We start from the raw sequence: 6000 nt of genomic DNA, 5'->3' as shown, positions 1-6000 counted from the left end.
TATCTCCCCTTAGATGCCTCTTTTCTAAATGTAAACCAATCAAAATTAGCTAGCCTCTCCTCATAAATCAGATTATCCATCCCCATTTATAAATGTTGTGTTTTTCCATGTACGACAACTCTCTGTCTATACTTCAAGCATTTTCAATCCAGGTGCAAATATTTTTACAGAGCCCAATTTCCTTTATTTGGTTCACTAACCTCGAGTAGAACCGTATCAAAAGCCTTTGCAAAACCTAAGTAGATCACATCAACTAATAAGGTTAGTTTGGCACAACCTATCCTTTATAAATCCATGCAGACTATGACTCATTTGTTATCCATTAGGTATTCCTGAATATTATCCCGTACTAAACCTTCATTAACTTCACTGATATTGATGTTAGGCTTACAGGTCTGTAATTCTCCGATTGTGATCTAGCTCACTTTTTAAATATAGTCCCACATCTGCTTTACGCCAATTTTGTGGTACTGAGCATGTGGAAATGGAGTCTTTGAATATTAAATGTAATGGTTTGGCTATTACTTAACTTTGCTCCTTAAGAATTTAAGAATCTATGCACTTCTTCCTCAGTTAACCAATTGTTCGTAAATATAGAGGTTGTGGCTTTCTCCTGTGGCACTATTTTGGCAATTGAGCCCTCTCTGGTAAATACAGAGGAAAATCATTTGTTTTCTTCCTCTACTTTTCCTTATCTCTAAGAATTTGCCTGCTCATCTCACACTGAAAGTGTCCTATATGATCTTTTCTAATATTTTTGTTATTAAAGTCCTTAAAGAACTTTTTATGGTTGTCGCTTTCTATTGCAATCTTTGTTTAATTTTCAATTTTTGCTAATTTGATTGCACCTTTCCAACTTTTGTTACATTCCTCATATAATGCCTCCATCATTTCTGACTTTTAGGCTTGTCCTATAGTAGGTGTGGGCGCATGTGCGCGCGCCTGAGCGAACGCGCGTGCACGTGACGCACGCTTTGTGTGTATGCTGTGGGCGAAGGTACTGTGTGTGTGTATGTGTGTATAGATTGTGTGAGTTAATAATGTTTTAAATCATATTTTTAAAATAAAAAAATGTTGCACAATAAAAATAATTTTTATTTATTCAACTTTGACACATACACACACACACACGCACACATTTCAGCGGCGTTAGCGCGCGAAATCTTACTTTTCCCTGTCTTCCCCCCTGTTGGCCGGCTCCATGCGCACGGCAGCGCGGCACCATTATAGAAAGGCTGACTAACCACAGACCTAAGACTGTAAATGCCTTCCTCTTCCTTTCCGTTTTCCTCCCTTACCCGTTTATGTAGCCACATTAGTTTAGACTTGTTTTTTATATATATATATATATATATATATATATATATATATATATTTATTACCCAAGGTTATACACTGGTAAGTGTGCTTTTCTAACAATGTGACTGCCCATTTATCTTCCACATTTTTTCAAGCAAAAACGGAATTCCATTGTATTCCTTGTAGATCCTTCTTCAGTTTATTAAAATCTATGTTATGATCACTGTTTCCCAAATATTCTTGGACTTACATATTTGTTTATACTTTTACATTGTTTGATATTACCAAATCTAGTAATGCCCTCAATAACTTGGGTCATGTAATTCTCCCAAAAAACAGTTTGCTTTCATTGTAATGCCAATCTCACTGCTCTAGTCTATGTCCAAAGTTTAAATCACCCATTATGCACACAACCTACAGTAGTTTTGATTCCTTCCCCATTTGCAAAAGTATTTTGGCTTCCTCAATCTCAGATATTTGGTGGTTTATAGCATATCCCTACAAACAATTTCTTTGTACTTTTACCTCCACTGCTAATTTCTACAAGATCTCTACATTTTCATCATTCCCTTCATAAACATCTTTCCTTAAAATAGGTTTTAAAATATAAACACTACCACTGCTTCTATTTGCTCGATCCCTCCAAAAAAAGGGAATTGCCCTCTAAATGACCTGCTCAGTCCTGAGTTTCGTCCCACTTTCAATAATACCATATTGCTCCTTTGTAGCTATTAATGGAATCTCCCCCATTTTATCTATTAATGGAATCTCCCCCATTTTATCTGTCAGGCTTCTTGCATTACCCATAATCCCCCTCCCCCCAGTTGTGCTACTCTTGTCTTATCTGCTCCTGCCTTTCTACTCCAATTGGATTTAGTCTTTAGGAGTTTACTAGTATTATCTGTATCTAATATGGGTGTCTCCCTGCCAAACTCCAGCTTGACTCCATGACCACTAGCTATTTCTCCATTCCCATCTATTCTGTCTAGTTCATTATCTGTTTCTTTTCCCTTCCTCTTTCCTAGTTTAAAATCTCCTCCAAACGTTTTAACATCCTCTCCCTTACCAATGATCCATCTTCATTGATATGCAATCCACCCCTAGCATAAAGATAGCACCTCTCAGAGAAGGATTGCATGCGCTCTAAAAACCTCACCTTTCTTGCACAATTAAATGTATAACCCCTGTTCATTGAATGTAACCATGTATTGTCACCAACCACATCTCTATGCCAAAGACATACTTGAAAACGGGAGGTAACTCTCACTGTATTACTTCCTGGTAAAATAAATGTAATGTGTAATTGTGTGTATATAATAGTATGACTGGTCAGTTAACCCTTTGAACACTGGTCATGGTTGACCCTTGCAGCACAATATTAGGAAGAAGTGAAAGCCCTTTGTTTGGTGTTACCCATGCAGATCTCCCTGAAAAAAAAACAAAATCTAAACTATTAGCATGATTGAGCTGGCCTTTTAATATATCAGAAGAAAACCAAGCTGTCAAAATAAATGTAATACAAAAGTATACTGTACTACAGCAAATAGGATACAAACTAAAAAATTGCTTTATTTTTACCCGATTTTAATAACTAATTTACCACTTTCACTGCTATATTACGAGCCAACATAGCATTGATGTCAAGCAGCATTTAAGTTTGTTATCGTCAAACATGATCTGCTGCTTCACATGAACTCACATAATTACACACAGTGAGATAGTGCAGCTTTTCACAAAGTCCAAACAGGAGCTGTTACCACCCAGCAGAGTATCGCCAGCTGCTGGGGGGACGCCCACCCTGCAGCTTACCTAACATCTCCTCCCCATTAAAGTATCCATGTGTCGCCCTGCCTCTGGGCTGGCTCTATTTAGATACTAATCCTATTGGTCTAGCAGTCACAAAACAAAAGCTATGGGAGGTGCCCGTATCTGAAACTGGATCTGGTGGTGATGAGAAGGGCTGAGTTACCTATGCACGACTTGCCGGCGGCACCACGAGGGGACATCACACAATAGGGTCTTGGTTTTCCCAGTGCAGTAGAGCAAGGTCTGTGCTGGCGCAAAGGGCAAATACACACAACACACACAAGAGGAGGTCGTGGACACTATCTGGAGACATACTGGCGGTGGTTTTATTAAGGTGAGTGCAGTTTAAGAAGGGCAGACTGGGTCATACTTTTATGTCCGTGCAAGTTCTCCTTTGTGTTGCTGTTTTCTATGTCAATTCGTGGCGGTTTTTTGCCTGGCACTTTGCTATAATGTAGTTATACCCTCCCAGCAGTACAGCCTCGGTCAGTATGTTTTGCACCCAGTCATGTAGGATAAATACAAATCTCAGGACAGTGATAAGTTTCCTCTTTTATTTTGATGTCTTATATAAAGTATCAGCCATGCACTCGGGACTTCATAGTTGTTATGCACAGCGGGAAAATCCTGACTCCAAATCCCATGTACAATTTACCACCTGTTGCACAGTTTAGTTACAGTCTGAGTGTCACTGCTATAAGGATGCATGCATACACAATGATGTAACAACGCTCAGCTTTGTGATCTTATTGCCTCCTTATAATATTCCCCTCTGGTTTTGGGCTTGTCGGTACCAATTATAAAACAACATTCTTTACCCCTTGCCACTTTCTTTTTAGTTTTTAATCCTAAAAGTTTCAGGTCCTGCAAGGCATTGAAAGCCTGTGTTTGTAAGAGGCAGAGTTGGTCTCTTGCTCTTTCTTCTGTCTCCTGGGAGCGCTGTATTGAAATGCTAATCTGGGTCAGCCCCCCTGGGAGGCACAGGCTGCAGAACTGGAGCAGCTGGCTGGAGGAGTTCAAAGGTTAAACTGGATCTCAGCACACGATATTTAACCACGTTATTAGTGCTGGCGGGGGCCCTTGTGTTGTATCATTTTTATGTAGCGCTAACAAGGCACGCAGCACATTACAATAGGAGATAAATGATCTACAACCAATGGCCATAAGTGCAGCAGGTGAATGGCTACATTGCTTTGCGTTGAAGTGGCTTGATCATTTCGGTGCCGTAGGTCTCTGAATTGCTACACAATATTGGTGTCCACATCTATCTGGTGGCCAGGCCTGCAATTAAGTGCTCTCCAATGAAAGGGATAACACTCCCCTCCCCCTGGTGTGTTTTTGTTGTTGTAAAGAAGGTCCTTTAACCCTGTCACTGCCTGAGGGGACAGCAACACACTGCAAAGAGGGCGATGATGGCTGCTGTTAGTGGTACACAGGTGAAATGCTTTTTCTATTAGCCCCAACCCCTAAAAGACCCCAATCGTATTTGGATACTTTCCGGACTGGTTTTATTACTGAAACACTGCAAACAAGTAATGGACGTGTTTATAATGGCATGGGTAGTAAAGGTGCAATCCTCTTTTAAACATTCGCACACATTCTTAAAATTCCTTTAACCTTCGCAGGTGGAACAGACCCTGTAGAAAGGTTTAAAAAAAAAAAAAAAAAACATCCCTTTGGTATATGGCAATTTTGGCAGATTGGATGAACCTTTTATTCCCAGTTTGCTATGTACCCGCACTTGGGCGGGAGAGCTGATATACAATGAGGAAATCAAACCCTACACCGCAATGTGCTGCTAGCCCCTCTGGCACTGAAAGGCTTAACCCCATCATTGCTGGAGAGGCTTCCAACGCGTTGATTTGCAGTGGAGTGACTGTTCATTGACCTCATGAATGTGCCGGTGCTTGGAGAGCTAATTTCTGAGCTGAACCAGTTACCGCTCCCATTGCTCATTGTTTGGATGTCTGCCCTGGTTGCTAACACATACTCTGCTCCGCTCACCTGTCCCAACACACAAGCAAGGGGAAGGCAGCGGGAGTAGGTGTATGTCTGTGCATTCTGGGCAGGATTAGAGAGGGTCCCTCTGATCTGGGTGAGTGTTTGTTTGGGGATCGGTGACATGGACCGCAACCAGATTTATTTCCATTAAGAATGTGCCGTTATGCTGCACGGTTTGTGTGCTTTTGGCTGAATGCAACAACCCCCAATTGGTCGTTTTGGGACCAAATGTGCGAATATTTTCAGAATTTGGTTTGTGAAAATCTTCAATTTCATCAGAAATTGACTTTGTCACCAGAATTCATGTGTGAACAAAAACATCCTTATTGGGGACCCTGAGAGAACTGCAGTGTATACTAGTGACATAATTATTTTTTTTATGCATGTTGTGGGCTTGTTTTTTAAAAAAATTATTTTAAAATGTTCTTAATGGATTTAGTTGTGTAAAACTTCAAGTCTGCTGCATTGCTGGTAATTGTATGTATGTCTTTATTTATATAGCACCATTAGTGTACATAGTGCTTCACATTAGTAATACACGTGAGAATCATAATATATATAGATATAGATATAGATTTATTTCTCAATCTTGTTTGTGAGTGTCTGGAAACCATTTGCTTGGTCCGTCGGTCGGCCCTCCCACGGCTCTCATTGGCAGGTTGTGTCTGCCCCTCTGTGTCCCGCCCCTCCACGGCTCTCATTGACCCTCAGAGCATGCTCTCTCCTCCCACAGGCCGCTCCCTTCCCCCGGCGCTCTCACCCCCTTCCCCCGGCGCTCTCACCCCCTTCCCCCGGCGCTCTCACCCCCTTCCCCTGGCGCTCTCACCTCCCTTCTGCTCTGACACCCTTCCCCCGGCGCTCTGACACCCTTCCCCCGGGCGCTCTCACCCTCCC

At 41.5% G+C, this 6000-nt stretch overlaps 1 protein-coding gene across 3 annotated transcripts in view; it reads left to right on the top strand.

Annotated features, from left to right (window-relative positions):
* The first annotated feature begins 3212 nt into the window (after positions 1-3212).
* RUBCNL (rubicon like autophagy enhancer) overlaps positions 3213-6000 on the top strand; it is a 47223-nt gene continuing 44435 nt past the window's right edge. For 2 of the 3 annotated variants that reach the window (XM_075591136.1, XM_075591137.1), the window contains exon 1: positions 3213-3439. The gene's annotated coding sequence lies outside the window, so the exon portion shown is untranslated. Of the gene's footprint in view, positions 3440-5055; positions 5201-6000 lie in introns of those variants that run through there. The other variant, XM_075591138.1, reaches the window with a different exon arrangement.

The sequence above is a fragment of the Ascaphus truei genome, chromosome 3, assembly GCF_040206685.1.
Source record: "Ascaphus truei isolate aAscTru1 chromosome 3, aAscTru1.hap1, whole genome shotgun sequence".
NCBI classification, from domain to species: domain Eukaryota; kingdom Metazoa; phylum Chordata; class Amphibia; order Anura; family Ascaphidae; genus Ascaphus; species Ascaphus truei.
This window is presented reverse-complemented; position numbering and strand designations above follow the sequence as displayed.